The sequence below is a fragment of the Capra hircus genome, chromosome 1, assembly GCF_001704415.2.
Source record: "Capra hircus breed San Clemente chromosome 1, ASM170441v1, whole genome shotgun sequence".
NCBI classification, from domain to species: Eukaryota; Metazoa; Chordata; class Mammalia; order Artiodactyla; family Bovidae; genus Capra; species Capra hircus.
In genome coordinates this window covers 120,854,585-120,873,258 of record NC_030808.1, presented here as the reverse complement: position 1 = coordinate 120,873,258, position 18,674 = coordinate 120,854,585, and the positions used below count along the sequence as shown (strand labels likewise).

General features: G+C 36.5%; 1 long non-coding RNA gene across 2 annotated transcripts in view; it reads right to left on the bottom strand.

Annotated features, from left to right (window-relative positions):
- The window catches only part of LOC106502391, a 73,623-nt gene extending 55,691 nt beyond the window's left edge, over nt 1-17,932 (bottom strand). For both annotated transcript variants that reach the window (XR_001295953.2, XR_001295956.2), the window contains exons 1-2: nt 17,849-17,932; nt 14,373-14,464 (exon numbers count right to left, since the gene is read on the bottom strand). This is a non-coding gene — a long non-coding RNA (uncharacterized LOC106502391). The remainder of the gene's footprint in view (nt 1-14,372; nt 14,465-17,848) is intronic.

The following is an 18,674-nucleotide window of genomic DNA, read 5'->3' as shown; positions in this document are numbered from 1 at the left end:
AAATTTCTTGGTTCCTCTCTTACCTCTTCAGAGCAGTCTCAGAGTAATCTGACATGCTATGTCCCGGGCTTACGTCCTCAGTTTTATCTACCAAGTAAAACATAATTCTCAGCTTTTAGGGTATGCATTTTTCTCAGTCAACCAGGGCTTTCTACAGAGAACAAGAATGGAAGAAGGGTGAGCCATCAGAAGACTATTTCAGGAGTTCTAGAGAAAGTGAGTGCTGTAGGCAAAATTATAATGGTTGGAGAAATTATAAAGAGCTAGAGAAAAATGAACTGTGACTGGAGAAAAGTGACTAAAAATCCTATGGTGTTTATGAAAGCCAGTGGTATTTGACCTTAAGATTCTAAAATGAATTCTTTCAAAGAGTATTATATTAAGTGAGCCACTCACACACACAAGAATTTTAAATAGTGCACTAAAAATAAATTTTATATGTATTTCCTTTCCCTTAATGTTAACATTTTCTCACAGTAATATGCTAAATTGGTTTGTGTCTTTATTAAAACTTTCTGCCTAAGAAGACTTTATATCATCTTACAGACCCCTGAATGCAGAATTTACATTGAAGAGCTCATATGAATCTCTAACACATCACCTTAATTACATTGAGTTTTTTAAATTTTTTCCCTGCTGTTTTAGTGAGAATATATTCTGTTTTCTGATATATAATAAAAATTATGTGAATACAAATGTATTATGAATCCTCATGTTTTGAAAGGAAACATACACTTTGATATTATTGTTTTCAAAAATAAAACTCCTATGGAAGAGCATGAAACATAGCTATTTACATTCTTATCAGATTAACTTCAAATAAAAATGCTGTTTTCATTACTTCAATGAAGAATAGCAATGGATTCTTTTAGTATATAATTGAAGTACCTACTGCAAGTCAAAATATTCTTTTTCCACCTCCTACTAACTGGTAAGTAAAGTACCAAAGTAAAATAAAGAGAAATTTGGCAAAATTCCAATTTTCTTACAGAATTCTTACAGGTTAACATTTACTGATTCTTATGCACATTTCTTCTGTTTTGCCCTTTGTTACTAAGAGTATTCACCAAAAGCCAAAGACACCTTCCCTCAGTAGAGAAAAGACTGACGTCTTAGGATATTGTCTTGCAACTTCGCTTTTACTTTTCACTCTCACGCATTGGAGAAGGAAATGGCAACCCACTACAGTGTTCTTCCCTGGGGAATCCCAGGGACAGAGGAGCCTGGTGGGCTGCTGTCAATGGGGTCTCACAGGGTCGGACACAACTGAAGCGACTTAGCAGCAGCAGCAGCAGCATGCTGCTAGAGGCTATCACGTCATGTGTGCTGTACACAGAAGTATATTATCAACATAATTAGTAGCCATCTGAGTAGTGGTGGAAAGTCGAAAGCAGATATAGATCAGGGACACCTTCATGTTTTGTGTCAGATTCTAGGTTCCGAAGCCAAACTTCTGAAACTTCAGGAACTGCCCATAGATTTAGGTCACAAGGTGATAAATTTAGGGATGTGATTCATCTTCTTCCTTGGACAGTCACTCATTTACTCACACACTGTTTGTCATACATGCTGCTTTTTGATGGACCTCTTGACATGAAAAGGATATAGTCCCTACCATCTAAAGATATTGGGGCTTTCCTCATGCTCAGTTGGTGAATCATCTGCCTGTAATACAGGAGACCCAGGTTTGATTCCTGGGCCGAGAAGATCCCCTGGAGAAGGAAATGGCAACCCATTCCAGTATTCTTGCCTGGAGAATCCCATGGACAGAGGAGCCTGGTGGGCTACAGTCTATGAGGTCACAAGAGTCGGACACAACTTGGCGACTAAACCACCACCATCATCTAAAGATATTACAGACTAGTGAAAGTTTTGGAAAAGTAAAGAATAATCAAAATTCAAGGGATGCGTGTAATACTATGAAGTAGTACACTTCCTACTGCATAGAAAATACTCCAGGCAGGGGAACGTAATTGGCAAGAGGGGACTATACTCAGAGAAGTCTCCTAAAGAAAGTCCTGTTTGTACATATTAATAGAAAACAAGCTCATGGTTACTAAAGGGGAAAGGAATATGGGAGGAGTAAATTAAGAATTTGAGATTAACAGATACAAACTGTTATATATATACATAAAATAGATAAACAACAAGGTCCTACTATGTAGCACAGGGAACTATATTCAATATTCTGTAATAAACCATAATGGAAAAGAATATAAGAAATATATATATGTGTATAGGTACACATATGTATGTGTAACTGAATCACTTTGCTGTATGCCAGAAGCTAATACAACATTATAAATCCACTATATACTTTAATAAAATTGTTCAAAGTACTGTCTATAGAATACATATAAAGAACATAACGAGGACACCCCAGGAACTTCCCTGGTGGTCTGGTTGTTAAGACTCTGCACTTTCAAAACAGGGAACACAGCACCATCCGGCTGGTGCAGGAACTAAGATCCCACATGCTAGGCAGTGCGGGAAAGGAAAAAAAAAAGGTTGCATAGTAGACACTGTTAGTTACAAATCCAACATTCTTGCCATTATTATTCCTTCTTAGTAGAACTCTTGTTTTGCTGAGACATCCACTTCTCCCATTAACAACTATATTCTTCAGAAGAAGCAAACCCAATCCCCAGATTCCTGAGTGATTCTGATTGTCTAAGGTAGAATTTCTCAACCATGACACTCTTGATATCTTGTCCTGGATAATATTTTGTTTTCTCTCACTTGTGACAGCCAAGATTATCTGCACAAATTGCTAAATGCTGGGGGACAAGATCACCCCCTGTTGAGAACCACAGGTCTAAGGATAATTTCAGTGGTTCTGGAATGAGCATGTGACCAAATTCTGACTCTCTTCTGTTATTTGCCTTTTTGTGCTGTAACTTGGTCCTGAAACTGTTGCAGCCATTTTGTCTCCAGCCTGAACAAAAAGAATAATGACTTAAGATAACAGAGGGGAGGTAGAAAAAAAAAAAAAACCTGAGTCCTTGATGACATTGTCAAGTGAATTCTTTGTTGTAGGGAGTTGTCCTGAATGTCCTGATATGTAAGATAGTATATGTGTTGACTAGGACAGACATTCTAAAGGAGATCAGTCCTGAGTGTTCTTTGGAAGGACTGATGCTAAAGCTGAAACTCCAATACTCTGGCCACCTCATGCGAAGAGCTGACTCATTGGAAAAGACTCTGATGCTGGGAAGGATTGGGGGCAGGAGGAGAAGGGGACAACAGAGGATGAGATGGCTGGATGGCATCACGGACTCGATGAACGTGAGTCTGAGTGAACTCTGGGAGATGGTGATGGACAGGGAGGCCTGGCGTGCTGCGATTCATGGGGTCACAAAGAGCTGGACACAACTGAGCGACTGAACTCAACTGAACTGAGGACAGAGTGTATTGAGGTTTCTACAGATTACAGCCCAGTGGTCTTTGGTTCCCAAAGGAAGCAGCACATGCAGTATCCTGAGCAGGCTGCACCTTAGGAACTGCTGGTACCCAGAATGGCTGAAATACAGAATTTGAAGTGCTAAAGTGAAGAAAGATGGAGTATATGACAGTCACTAGAAATGACAATACCATTTTCAATGATGTGTAGTGACTGGGAGAGACTGAAGATAAGCTGGGTCAGAACTGGGTCTTTGAATGCAGGTTGGATGAGGAGAGCAAGAACAAAGACAGAGTTTAGAATGAGGAGAAATCTGCAGTAGCACAGATGGAAGTGGAAGGTGATATCTTTGCCTCCACTTTCCAAAAAGAGTTTGCTCTTTAGTTTGTTTTCTGAGCATTGGAAACCAGAAGACCAAGTTTCCACTTTCTAGTCAAATTCTGTGACCTTCCTCACAATGTCTGGCTTCTCATTCGAGAGATATCTTTGCCACAGTTATCTGACACAATTCTGTTTAAAGGCATAACCAAAGGCACTTCTACAATTGTACTTTCAAGTAAAACAGTGTTCTACATTCAGAAATCTAACTCACAGTCCTACCGACAATATTGTGTGCTATTGCCTCCTAATCAGACAATAAATACACAGTCAAGACTTTCAGAAAGCTAGAGTGACACGTACGGAATTCTCACAAATAGTGACTGAATGTGGTGATGAACTCTCAGAAAAGAGCAGGGTACAAACACTAGTTTTGTTCTAGATGCCAGAGCACGCTGAGATCCACCCGCTGTTTAGAGATATCTCACCCATAGTCTATTTCTGCAGTTAGTTATGGAGTCATATGCATCATCTCTAAATGGTTCACATCAGAATTTCTTGTCATAAAGTTAAATTAGTTAAATTAGGATTATATGAAAATGCCCATTTTAAGATTGGATTATATAACTTTTAATGGTAAATTATTAAAGGTAAAATTGACCATACTACTAGGCTATTTGGAATATATTGGTTTATAATTTTCTTTATTTTTTAACCTACTTCTCTCTGATACTGCTTTACATGGCATATTTGTATAGGCATTATTCCCTGCTGAAATTTGCTAACTTAGTTGCTTCTCTCTCGTAACACTGATAATACTGAGTGTTATACAAACACATACACACACACACAAATCTTAGTGCTTCAGGAACTAAATATCACTATAGCAAGAATATATATTTGAAAATGTTAAATACATAGCCTTTATTTCTGTTCTTAATAAGGAATGAAACAGACTAATTTACCATGTTAAAGGGGAAGTACTACAGAATCTATGATTAATATCCTCTTCAAGATTGAAATAGTTTTTGCTTTTAAAACTACTGTTTTCTGTCCTTTCCTAATGGCTTAATTGACTTATAAATTTGATTTTATATCTTTTTTTAAAAAATTAAGCTGTTGCATTAACTAGTTGTTCATTTTTATTGCCTGCTCACAGAGGTAACTGGTATGTTCATGCCCAGACCCCATGGGAATGACTAGAAAGAATGTTCATAAAGCTCTGCAGGTAGTTATACCAGAAAGGGATGCTCACATCAGAAACAGTTAATAAGGAATATATGATGTTCACATACATGTGCATGTTTATAAGGATTTTAATCTTTCATCAATGAACAGGTGATGGGTATGAGTAATGTTTCTAAATCCCTATGTACTACAATGGAAAAATGAATTATCATTTTCTTATAGTGTCCCAGAAAATAAAGGACTTCTTAGATCATCTGTTACATCCCTTTGCAAAATTAGGATCAGTTCCAAGAGAATGTTTTCCAGGGCTTGTTCAAAGTTTAAGTTTCCTTGGCAGTGAACATTTCTCCATTCTCCATAATGCTGCTGACTTTGGTTAAGTAGCATTTCTAAAAGTCATGTTACATTCTCATTTGATTATTTTATCTTATTAGTTCTAGGTATTCAATAGTTAAACCCTATGTCCTTTAACTCTTTAAGAACTAAAGCTATAATTTTAATTGGGAGTGCTTATTCACAATAGTTAATATAATATAATTCAAACAAATTATTTATACAGAGCCCATGTATAATTAAAATATATTCGTAGCTCAATCTTAGATCTTACCAGCCAAACAGTAGCATAATTTTTATCATTTTGTTTGAGCAAATAATCATTTTATATCAAAACACTAAAATGTATAACTGTAAATTAAGAGCCCACTTATCCCCCCCAAAAACTGTTCACATCTTTGAGAATCAATTCTATCTTTGGTAATTTATCCTACAGAATTAATATAAAGGAAAGAAGGGAAGAATGAAAGAAGAAAGAGAGGGAGGAAGGAAAAAAGGAAGGAAAGTAGATATCAGAGAGATTTCCTTATGGAGAAATGCCTAACAACGTGGGAATAGTTAATTACGCTATCTTCCGCTTAATAAAACCTTATTCTGTCTAATAAAACCTAAATTCTGTCTGCTTTATTCAGTACTAATAGGAAACTAGTATATAGTAGGCCCTCAAAATATATCTGTTGAATGAAAGCAACTATGGAACTCATGCTTTGCTATGGTTCCCAAGGAAAAGGATAATTCTGCTACTAGCTTCATTTATGAATACGAGTCCAGAGTGAAATACCATGAAATCAAAATTATTTTTGAAAAGTTAGAAAAATGTTGTAAAGTGATAACTACTTATAGATTGAAACAATGAATAACATAAATTGCGAACATTTTTAAAGGATCAGATGAGGATTAAATTGATCCATGAAATGAACAATAAATTGGGGGCAGAAGCAGGACAAATGGCATTTAATTGTTAGCAAATATTCTTAGAAAGAAAGTGCTCCCAATTGTTTTCTCATTCAGGCCACATGAGTATCTCATCAATATATATTTTATTCTAGAAATAGTACATTAAAATTATCCTATTGTCTGGAAGTATATACAGTTCAGCAGAAATTTATTTGGAGGGAAGATTCTAAGTGAAGAAGGGTTGATGTGAGGCTGGTGGTAAATGAGGATACATTGTGGTGATGTGATCTCAGGGTATATACAACACTGTTGCAGTTTTAACACTTCATGTGGTTATGTGTTTAGAATGGAATCTTTATCCATTATAGGCACCAGTTATTCTCAGCACACAGCATTCCACCTGACATATTCTAAATTTCATCAACTCTAAGACTCCACAAAGAATAAATTAAGTCCCTATTTTATGTAACTGTAAGGAAAAATCCTCTTAAAGGTTGAACTACGGCTTTCCATCACATGTAAAACTAATCCCAATTTCATAAATGTTAAAATGTGTTTAAAAAGATGTCCCTTAGAATGCAATATAGTAGTAGAAATCCCATTCAATGAACACAACATAAATATCCTCAGAAACTCTGAACTTCTGTTTTGCTTTGAGTTTCTTGCTTGGTTACAGCAAAGCCAGGATGTACAATGTCCTCTGTGTCCTCAAAGACATTTGGAATTATACAAGTTTATAGCTGAGAAGAAACTCACAGGTGAACTAGTCCACACCTTTATTCAATAAAAGTGAAAAATGAGGTTCATGAAGGTGAAGTGACTTGTTCAAAATTCAATTCTGTGACATCATGTGGCAATTTTAAAATGTCTAAGACTAAAGCCTATTTTTAATAATTAATCTATTAGTTCCAGTGATTGAAATAACCCCAAAAATGATATTTACATCAAATATCACAACTACAACTAAAAACAAATCTCTAATATGCTATTAAACAATAGTACTATCAATCAAAAAAGCAAGAGAGTTCCAGAAAAACATCTATTTCTGCTTTATTGACTATGCCAAAGCCTTTGACTGTGTGGATCACAATAAACTGTAGAAAATTCTGAAAGAGATGGGAATACCAGACCACCTGACCTGTCTCTTGAGAAACCTGTATGCAGGTCAGGAAGCAACAGTTAGAACTGGACATGGAACAACAGATTCATTCCAAATAGGAAAAGGAGTATGTCAAGGCTGTATATTGTCACCCTGCTTATTTAACTTTTATGCAGAGTACATTATGAGAAATACTGGGCTGGAAGAAGCACAAGCTGGAATCAAGATTTCCAGAAGAAATATCAATAACCTCAGATATGCAGATGACACCACCGTTATGGCAGAAAGTGAAGAGGAACTAGAAAGCCTCTTGATGAAAGTGAAAGAGGAGAGTGAAAAAGTGGGCTTAAAGCTCAACATTCAGAAAACTAAGATCATGGCATCTGGACCCATCACTTCATGGGAAATAGATAGGGAAACAGTGAGCACAGTGTCAGACTTTATTTTGGGGGGCTCCAAAATCATTGCAGCCATGAAATTAAAAGACGCTTACTTCTTGAAAGGAAAGTTATGACCAACCTAGATAGCATATTCAAAAGCAGAGACATTACTTTGCCAACAAAGGTCCATCTAGTCAAGGCAATGGTTTTCCAGTGGTCATGTATGGATGTGAGAGTTGGACTGTGAAGAAAGTTGCGTGCCAAAGAATTGATTCTTTTGAACTATGGTGTTGGAAAAGACTCTTGAGAGTCCCATGGACTGCAAGGAGATCCAACCAGTCCATTCTAAAGGAGATCAGTCCCGGGTGTTCATTGGAAGGACTGATGCTGAAGCTGAAACTCCAGTCCTTTGGCCACCTCATGCGAAGAGTTGACTCACTGGAAAAGACCCTGATGCTGGGAGGGATTGGGGGCAGGAGAGAAGGGGATGACAGAGGATGAGATGGCTGGATGGCCTCACTGACTCAATGGACATGAGTTTGAGTAAACTCCGGCAATTGATGATGGACAGGGAGGCCTGGCATGTGGAAATTCATGGGGTCTCAAAGAGTTGGACACGACTGAGTGACTGATCTGAACTGATCAGTTCTTAAACTCACTGATTTCACTCTAATTCTGTTTAACAGTCACTTTATTATCACCCTTCTCTACCAGCACATGCTTTAACAGAAAAGTTTGCTTTTCTATAAACTTTGCATCAGAAACATTTTTGCTATTTAATTTCATAATGTTTCAAATTATAATGCTAAAATTTATAAAATTTTTCTATAAATGAGCCATGATAGGATGATACTGCTGTTATTCTAGTAGTGGCCATAAATAAGGAATCATTTTAAATGTAGAATCATCCCACATTTATATTCTATCTATGTTTCTAAAATCAGCCTTTAAAATGAATGTTTTATTATCATATTACAGTGGTCTAATAGGTTTATGTTAATTCTTTTCTCTGCTGACAGAGCTGAACATAGTAATAAATTAAGTAGATGTGTTTGCTAAGCTGTCTGCAATGATGTAACTTCCTTGCCATGGGAAGTTTCAGGCACAGCTGTGGGAAACCCAAGTTTCACCTAAATAAGTTTCATGAGTCTAAAACCACAGATTCCATTGAGATGAGACTTCAGCCTTTGGCTTTCATTTGGTATATCATGTTCATACAGTTTCAAAAGAAATAGCAGACTCTGGTGAACTCACCAGTTTAGTAAGCCCCTCTAGGACTTACATGACTCCATCTGTGGTTCATTCTATCTAAGAGGAAGAATTTACCTGTAGGGCCATCTCTGAAATAATATGGATCTGTGAGCAAGTCATTCCACTCTACCGTAACATTTCCATGCAACTGAAAAGTGTTTGAAGTGAATATCAAGAGCTGTGTGAAAGGGAATATTCCAAATATAGATGGCTAGGAAATTAAGTCATTTGGATGATGGTGGAAGTAAAGTGAGGGGTACCAAGGGTGACACTTGATTCGAAACTCATCTTTCTCTTCCACACACTGGAGATAATACATATATTGAGGTATTTGTACCCCTGCACTAAAGCATGCAGCTCTGGATGGGTTGTCACCCCATATATCATAGCCTGGAGTTAGTTCTTTTGCCCAGTCTAATTCAAACATGGCAGCTGTCTTAGTGGCATACTCCATAAACCTTCCAAAACAAACTTTTCCACAGTCAAGATCTTTGAGCTTGAGCTTTCCTTTCCTTCTCCCCTCCCCTTCCCCCCACCCCTCTTTTCAATTCTCTTTCCCTTCCCCACTTCTTTCCTCCTCTACCATTTAAGCACTTCCCCAGCTCTCAGTATGTGCACTCTCTTGCTCTCAAGTTTATCATACCATTGACTCTTTCCAAAGAAAAATATGCAACTCCTCTAAAAAGGGATGGCAGATTAAATTGGGCTGACAAAATTACAAGCTCCTCTTTGATGATCTAGAAAAGCTGGGTTGCCTAAACTAAACAGAATCTCAAAGTAATCACATTTGTCTGGCCCTGTTCCATAATCAGATCTATTACTCTTTTACAATATGATTTTCTGTAAAAATAGCCTGTTTGCAAGTGCTTTTCCCACTACAAGATATATTTATTCACTAGTTCTAGTGTTTTAATATCCAAAATATGGTAATCTGCAGTTTTTCTTATGGTGGGAGTTAGGGATCTAATTTTTGTCCTGTATAATTAGCCAGCTGTCACAAAACTATTTTCTGAATGATCTAGCCTAATTTGAAATTCTACAACATAATATTATACGTATTCATACACATTTATTTCAGGATTCTTTCTATCCTATCTTTATTATATTTGGTTAATATCATTATATTACTTATTAATGTCTGGTAATACAAGTATCCCTCTTAATTTTTATAAAATTGGTTCCTTCATATATTTATTCTCTCATATACACATTTCAATCATTTTATCAAATTACAAAGATAACCCCTTGAAATTTTGCTTGGAAATGCCTTAAATTTGTACATTAATTTAGTTAGGACTAGAGTTTTAATTATATTGAAACTTCTTAAGCAGGAACTTCTTCATCTTTTATAGTCTATAAAGGTTTATTTTAGATACAAAGTTTATTTGCAGATGTTTTGCTAATATAAATGGGACTTTTTCATCACTATATTTTATAATTGGTCACTGACCTATAGAAAAGCTATATAAGGAATCTACTATGGTCTTAAGAATTACATTATGCACCAAACGTGGAAGATGGAGAAGGGTGAAAGGAAGGAGGGGAAAGAGGAGGAGGAGGAAGAGCTAATTTAAGTTGCTTGCAGTTTAGATGTGCTAAGCTGTCAAGTAAATCAATGATAACATCACAGTGTGATAAGGTATGAGACCGAGGGCAAAATGGTGAGCTTCATCTGTCACGGTCATCTATCCACCGTCTTTGCTGTCTACACAGATTTTTATTCCCTGAAATAATGCATCTAAATCATCCATATGATAGAATGGACTTATTCTAGCTGGTTGATAAATACCATTTTTCTTGCCATCAAGAGGCTAATTACTGACTCAGTATCACTTCACTGAAGCACTGTTAATCTAATACGTGCCAGACATTTCAGTAGAGAATAAACATTGTGGAGAATAAAACTGATATAATCCATTCATACAATTCAAGTATTCACATAATTTATAGTATATCTGGTTAGATGTAAAACACTTTTTTTGAAGACATATGCTTGGGCATATGCATGTGAGTCATTACTTATACACATACACACACAACTATAGACAAATACAGTATTATATATGAGAAACAAAAATCACCTATTCAAGACCTATCACTACACATCAACTATACTGGTGTGATAGAGTAAATAATATCCTCTCCCAAATATGTCCACATTCTAGTCCCCAGAACCTGCAAATATGTCACTTTAAATGATAAAAGGGACTTTGCAATGTGACTCAGTTACGGATTTGGGGACTGGGAAATTGTCCTAGATTATCTGTGTGGACCCAATGTAATCACCCAAGAGGGCCGTAACCAGAGAGACAGAAATGTGATGACATAAGCAGAGGCCTCAGTGACACACAAAAGGATCATGAGTCCAAGAATTCAAGTGGCATCTAGAAGCCTTAAAAGCAAAGAAATGGATTCTCCCCTTGAGCCTCCAGAAGGAAAGCAATCTAGTCAACCTATTTAGACTACAGACCTCCAAAACTAAAATGTATAGAAATAGTTTTAAGCTATGAAATTTGTTTCAGCAGTAATAGGAAATTAATACAGGTAGTAAATCCAAACTCTTAAGTATAACATTCATGGCTATCGTTCAAATGTTCATAATGCAACTCTTTAGCCCTGAGATTCCTGGGTCAGGAAGATCCCCTGGAGGAGGAAATGGCAACCCACTCCAGTATTCTTGCCTGAAGAATCTCATGGACAGAGGATCCTGGAAGGCTACAATCCATGAATTTCAGTAGTCAGACACGACTGAGCATACACACACACAACACACACACATACACACACACACACACACACACACACACACACACACTCTCCTGGCAGCCTAACTTGGTTTCTATTTAAAACAGCAGTATAATCAGCATTATCTTCTTATCCTCTGCATCTTTTCTTAATTCTTCCAAAATTCTGGGTGTGAGGCGTCTCCTTCTGTACGCAATTCACGTCCAAGGTCTACTTAGAAGCTGAATACCTAAATTCATTTCATTCCACTGATTCAAATATTCCCCATTACAATGATATCCAAGCAGTACTTTAGCTTTTTAAACTCAATACTGTGCTTTGTAATTGCTCTTAAGTCATCTGAACCATCTACTATGCTGTTCTGCATGTTAAGTCACTTCAGCATGTCCAACTCTTTGCGACCCTATGGACTATAGCCCACCAGGCTCCTCTGTCTGTGAGATTTTCTAAGCAAGAATACTGGAGTGGGATCTTCCCAACCCAGGGAACAAACCCGTCCCTTACGTCTCCTGCATTGCCACTGGCAATTAGGTTCTTTACCACTAGCACCACCTGAGAAGTCCCACTACGCTGCTCTATCAGATTATACCCTTCAAAGAAACAAGAGATATATGTTCTTTGATTTTTAATCATCCTGGTAGGGTCTCCCAACGTTCCCATAACATAGTATATACAGAAAATTATAGAATTTGCACAGCACACAAGTAATTGTATGTGGTTTCTCAGGTTTCTGGCTACCCTAAGACCTGCCTGAAGGCCAGGGCAAAACATTAAAATTATTCAAAACATGGAAACTGGGAAACTCTCCTGAATATTAACACCATGATACTCATTTAATTGGGTTTGGTGCACCTTTCTAAACTCTTGGTAAACATGAATAGTAAAGCTACTTGGATTTCTAAAAATAAGATATATGTATATGGTTATCTGAAAAAAATAGCAATACTTCATACTTTTATAGAAAAGTGATATGTAAAGTGTTTCCAAATACGACTTTGTGAGACCACCATGAGAACCTGTGAGATAAGAAATTATTTGTGCCATTTTATAAGTGAAGTTGGGGCTTTCCCTTCTTTCAGATGGCAAAGAATCCACCTGCAATGCTGGAGACCTGGGTTTGATCTCTGGGTCAGGAAGATCCCCTGGAGAAGGCAGTGGCTACCCACTCTAGCATTCTTGCCTTGAGAATTTCATGGATAGAGGAGCCTGGCAGGCCACAGTCTGTGGGGTTGCAAAGAGTCAGACACAGCAGACACTTACACACTTATAAATGAAGCTAAGAGTTGGAGGGGCAAGTAACTTTCCAAAGCTATCAAATGGCAGGACTAGGACTGGAAACTAGCACCTCTTACTCCACATTTATTGTTCTTTGTATTCCACCATGATTAATTAAGCCCCTCCTTATCCCACACCACCAAGCTAATAATGATGTTTATAAAGCCAGGGTTTTAGAATGAGCTCATTTCTTTAAGTTTCCAATAACAAGTAGAATCTTATATTCTAAAATCTGGACTTTTTTAAGACTTATTTTCTATTCTAATCCAAAACCATTAGAGAGTACCAGAAACTAGGAAAATGCCATGTTTTATGATATTCATCACTTAGGAGAAAGACCCAAGTGGCCTCACACCATTAAACATAAAAGTTTTAAGTTTTACAGTTAACTTGCTGAGGCAGCAAACTGCAGTCCCAAAGGAGAAGTGCTACAAGGTATTTGGAGATAAGAGAAAGTCTCAAATGGAGAAACCAGATGCATTATGAAAAATGTGTAGAGGTCTGCATGGCTGGAGGATAAAGAAGACATGTATTTCTCTGCCCTTGAGGACTATGAACAGCTAAATTCCTTTATTCTTAGATCACCTATTGAAGTCAGCAAGTTCCTCCAGGAGGAATCAATAAGACAGCTGCATACTTAGAAGGGATGGCAGTAAGTGATCCACTACTCCTCTTTTCAGATATAAAATGAAGAGAAATGTAATTTATTCAAATTAGGGGAGCAATAATATGATAACATACCATAAAGCAACATGCAACCCTGCTTATAATAATAGCATTATCATTTGGGTACCCCTGGAATCCAGAAAAAAAAATTCACTATGCAACTTGTTAATTCTCTGTCACTCAATGACTGTTAATAAGATAGTTCTTTCAAAGGAATGATTCTTCAGGAAGCTAGTGTGTGGAAAGAAGGTTAGCTGTGTTTTAAATATTAGAAAGTTTCATTTTCGGTATTCTTCCTTGGTTCCTTCCAATGAGCTTTGTTGAAGCAATATTCTGTGTCTTCTCTATGTCAGGCCAGTTGTGAGTTGCCGCTGCTGCTAAGGGGCTTCAGTCATGTCTGACTCTTTGTGACCCCATGGATTGTAGCCTGCCAGGTTCCTCTGTCCATGGGATTCTCCAGGCAAGGATACTGGAGTGAGTTGCATTTTCCAGGGGATCTTCCTGACCCAAAGATCAAAGTCACATCTCTCAAGTCTCCTGCACTGTCTGGCGGGTTCTTTACCACTAGTGCCACTTTTAAAATAGAAAAGGCTTCATGGAGCAGTAAGAAGGACATTGGAAGGCCATTTGTGATCGGCTCTGGTAGTAAACATCTAGCTGTGTCTTTTATTAGCTGTGTGATTGATAAGCTATTTAGCTACTGTTACATCTTGGATTCTCATCTACAAAATGGGGTGATTAAAAAACCTTACCTTTCCAACAGGCATTGTTGTTGTTTCTAGTACGATGACACAGTTAAAGTGCTCTGTAATGTACATACCTGGCACTCCTCCAACTTCCTCAGTCAAGATTTCTCTGCCCAATTTCATCAAACACTTCCATTCTTCCCTATGTTCCAAACCAGTAAGAAACCTAGAGTTGTATGTAAAGAAACTTCATTTTAGGCCCAAAGATTCAGTTGCATTAAATAATATCATTAGTTGAGCAGTGGCTTATTGGGATTTTACATTTTGAAAATAATAATACTAAAATAAATGTTGTGAGTCAAAATAAGAACCTTGAACTTTGCTTCTTAACAAAGAACAAAATTTTCTTTTGTATTTTCACTTATCCAAAGGTGAAATAAAATAAAATGTTGCCTAATGGCAATGATCATAGCTCTAAAGAGATACCTAGACAATCATATTCATATAAACTAAGCTTTTATTACCTACTTTTAAAGATTAATAATTCTTAAAATAAGATAGCAGAATTCAAACATATCAATAAAAGTGATAGTTGTCATTTATAAAGAGTTTTATGAGCTTCTTATATCTTATTTAATCCTCACAAAGCTCCTGTTGACATGGCTACTATTATTCTATGTTTTGTTTTGTTTTTTTTTACAACTGAAATGAACAGATCAATGAATCATCACATCTCTTGTATCTGTGACCCAGGTCATCAATTAGCAGCGGCACTCCAGAAGCGAACTGTGGGCCCCTTTCAATAACCACCCTCTTGCTTCTCCCTGGAGTTAACTTTCCTGACACTACATGTCTATAGTATAGTGTTGCTACTACCTTTTTCAATAGATGGAAAGGAAAGAAATTACTTAATTCACTGGATGTCTCACATTTAGGAAGCAGCTTAGACCAAATTGAACCTCTGCGAAATAGCAAAGCATTGATTCATTAAACTCTATTGCAGCACTTGTCTATTATTCCAAATACAAGTACACATTTAAAGGTGAAGATGAAGATCATTCAAAATTCATGAAGCGCAGTAGAGGGAAAATAAAAAATCAAACTGAAGTCTCTATTCTGGCCCCTTGTACAACCTTTTCACAAAGATACCAATTGAGTCAGAAACCCAGGTCTGCCTCTTGATATCACTGCGACACTGTACAAGTGATTCCAACTCTTTTAGCCTCAATTTTCTCATGAGTCTAAATGAGAACCATGACTTCTTTTTGTAGAATTGAGGTGAAGACTAGAAGTGAGCTATAGAGATCCTAGCACCTTGCAAGTGTTCTATGAACAGAAGCTGTTATAATCAGCATTACAGACCCTGGCTCAAAGAACCTTTATGTATTCAGCCTATTTTATATCTATACATAATTCTAGAGAATACTCTAATATTTGGTAGAATATCATATCATAGAACTTTTAAATTTTATGAGACAAATTTTATGAATATATCATTTTAGAGAATATGCTTAAAATGTCTAGTTATATCAATGTTTATGAGTATTATTCCAAGTTAACACTATAGGCAAGAAAAACTTCTAGCAGAATTTTGAGAATTGAGTGCAATTATTTTGGCACAAGCAACAAAGTGTCATAAAGCAAGACATGCTCAGAGGAAAAGTTCATTTTCCAACCAATTGATGTTTGAGACTCAGGCCTACTCCGTCAGGTATTCTCTAAACATATATGGCTAAAAATGTAAAAAGAGATGGTATTTTGTTACTATAGTCCAGATTTATTCTGTAATGGCATTGAAGGAAATGCCATAAGCCTTCAAAGAAATGTTCGAATTTTCCCATTCCTCATCCCCTGCTGCCACTGCTGCTAAGTCGCTTCAGTCGTGTCCGACTCTGTGTGACCCCATAGATGGGGGCCCACCGTATCTGGGATTCTCCAGGCAAGAACACTGGAGTGGGTTGCCATTTCCTTCTCCAATGCATGAAAATGAAAAGCGAAAGTGAAGTTGCTCAGTCATGCCCAACTCTTAGCGACTCCATGGGCTGCAGCCTACCAGGCTCCTCCGTCCATGGGATTTTCCAGGCAAAAGTACTGGAGTGGGGTGCCATTGGCTTCTCCGTCCTCATCCCCATTCCTACCTAATATAAACACAAAGCCAGTTTGTAAAGATAGTGTAGGTATCTATGCATGAATATGCAAACCTATATATTTACTAATTCCAAAGCAAATAAACACTTTGGGAAAATATCTATTACCTTAATAGACTCACATAAGAATTTTAACTGCAACTGGAAATAGAGTTTTAAAAATAATCATCCAAATAAAGAAATTCCTTAGAAACTCTGGCTAATCAACTAGAAGATCCATTTTCCAAAGTTTCATAAATGAACATATGGCCTTTTTCCCACAGCAAGAATGCCTGGTGTGTGAAAGTTATTTATATTAAAATCTTTGAGTGATCTCTTATTTATTTTTGTAAGTTTATTTTCTTAAAATTGTGTCCAATAGGAGTTTCCTCAGGCTGCCATTAGAGGGCATAAAAGAATAATTGTGGAGAGGAAAACCACATAGCCCCAAAATTAACCCTGAAGGAAAAAGTTACTATTTAATTTTGGTTTCAAAAGAAAAATATACAAAAACTGAATAGTATAAATAATTTATATGTAAAGCAGCCATCTATAAAGAAATCAAGGTATTAATAGTTATTTTACGGGTAAAGGACAAAAGCAAATAAAGTTTTAGGAAGTTTAATTTAATAATCTCAAAAGTAGTTTCTATGCATTAGCAGTCACTAGGGTACATGATTAAAATAAATATATAAATAAGAAGAAGAAAGAAGAGGTGATTGAGAAGGGAAAGAGAAGCAGAGAATGACAGCACCAAAATGTCATCTCAAATTTTGACTCCTGACATGTAAAACAGTATTAAAGAAATAAGTCAAGGATATATTAGTCTTTGAAAAGCATAGGATCAATTTAACGGCTTCAGCACCCTCTCCCCCGGCAATGACTCTCTCTCTGGTTTACCTGCGTGACTTCCTTCTTACCTAAAAGCAATGACAACAAAAGTTCAGTCAAAAGAAAAACAAAACAGATCCCAAACACAGGTAAATAAACAAAGCTTCCTATTCTTTATATCACTACTATTTTAAAGATTTTAAATGTATACTCCTTCATAAAGGCCATACTTAAGACTTATAAAATAAATGGATTCATATCCAATTAGGAACATAACCCCTCCTCAATAAACGTTAATGAAGTTGGCACCAACCTATTCAATCTATTTTTAACCCAGGGGAAAAAAAAAAGCAGCCTATATTGCAGAATAATATACAAGCCTCTTTTACACTGTTGTCTCTTCTTTAGCAATCACTCTCACCTTTACTGAATTCTAGGATAAATTTATGATATCAATCCCTTTCTTTAATTTATAAAACAGTAAAATCCCAAGACCGCCTTCAAACAGAAGGAACACAGCCTCAATATGTTTCTATCACACCATAAAGACTGTTAAGACTCCCAATAGAGCACTTTGACTTAAATCCTATAAATTTCCTGCTTAAATTTTCAAACAGGGGAAACCAGGGATACATATGAGGACATAAACCTACCTTTTGGTGATGGTTCTGTACTAGTCTGTATTGCTAAAGGATATAAAAAGGGCCATAAAGGAATTGGAATTATACTGAACAGGATCTCAGATTCCACAATCTATTTGTAAACACAGACCTCTGAAATGTGCACAGGGACAGATGGGGAAAATATTTTTAACTCTCTGGGAAGGAGGGAGGCACTTAGCAATCCATCTACCCCATAAGATCCATTCTGAATGATCCACTAATATATCTGACAGTTATAAATTAAGCAGGTAGCAAATAGTATCTACATATGTTAGATATGTCTCATTATTTAGTTTGTTTCATTTTCATTTCCTACAACATTTAGTATGCAGACGAAAGTCATAAGAACTAAAAAGAAACTAAATTTGGCAATTTATCCTTCATCTTAAACTCCATCAAAAGAGATTTAAGATTATCTTTGTTGATATTCCCTGTCTTTAAGAGTACAGAAAACAGGAATATGTAACTAAGAGAAGTTGAAGGTTTCCTTTATCTGGATTGAAAAAAACAATTGTGACTTTCTTTCTGATTATTCAAGAATAATTTCACCTTAAGGCCTCAAACCCCTCTGCTTTTTTGTATTCATAGATATTGTCATCAAGTATTACAGCTGTGTTTTTATTAATGTGTCCCCTCTTCCAAAATATGTTATTTAATGGTAGCGACAGTATTTTAAAAACAGAAGCTGGTACAGGAAAGACCTGTGTCACATATCTGGTAATTAATCTGACTGAGGAAAGGTTCAGCATTAAATAAAAATATCTTAATATCTACAATTTATAACTATACTTATTTGTTCTTCTTGACAGAATTTGTT